Here is a 431-nt window from a genome sequence, read left to right as displayed (position 1 = left end):
CCCTGCACCCCAGTTCCTCTGCACCCCAGTTCCCCTGCACCCAGTTCCCCGGCACCCAGCTCCCCTGCACCCCAGTTCCCCTGCACCCCAGTTCCTCTGCACCCAGTTCCCCGGCACCCAGTCCCCCTGCACCCAGTCCCTCTGCGCCCCAGTTCCCCGGCACCCAGTTCCCCTGCACCCCAGTTCCCCTGCACCCCAGTTCCTCTGCACCCAGTTCCCCGGCACCCAGTCCCCCTGCACCCAGTCCCCCTGCACCCAGTTCCTCTGCCCCCAGTCCCCCTGCACCCAGTTCCCCGGCACCCAGTCCCTCTGCACCCAGTCCCTCTGCACCCAGTTCCCCGGCACCCAGTTCCCCGCCCCGGCCCCGCAGCCCTGACACCCCATCACCTGCGGGGCAGATCGCACCCTGCGCCCGCGGACAGGGACATGCG

At 71.2% G+C, this 431-nt stretch overlaps 1 protein-coding gene across 1 annotated transcript in view; it reads right to left on the bottom strand.

Annotated features, from left to right (window-relative positions):
• The window catches only part of LOC106727165 (chromosome unknown open reading frame, human C2orf88), a 12,720-nt gene extending 12,305 nt beyond the window's left edge, over positions 1–415 (bottom strand). Inside the window, exon 1 of the mRNA XM_014544770.1 lies at positions 388–415. The gene's annotated coding sequence lies outside the window, so the exon portion shown is untranslated. The remainder of the gene's footprint in view (positions 1–387) is intronic.
• Positions 416–431: the final 16 nt, after the last annotated feature.

This window comes from Myotis brandtii, unplaced genomic scaffold, assembly GCF_000412655.1.
Source record: "Myotis brandtii unplaced genomic scaffold, ASM41265v1 scaffold381, whole genome shotgun sequence".
NCBI classification, from domain to species: Eukaryota; Metazoa; Chordata; class Mammalia; order Chiroptera; family Vespertilionidae; genus Myotis; species Myotis brandtii.
Note: the sequence above shows the minus strand (reverse complement) of the source record. Positions and strands in the feature narration are given on the sequence as shown.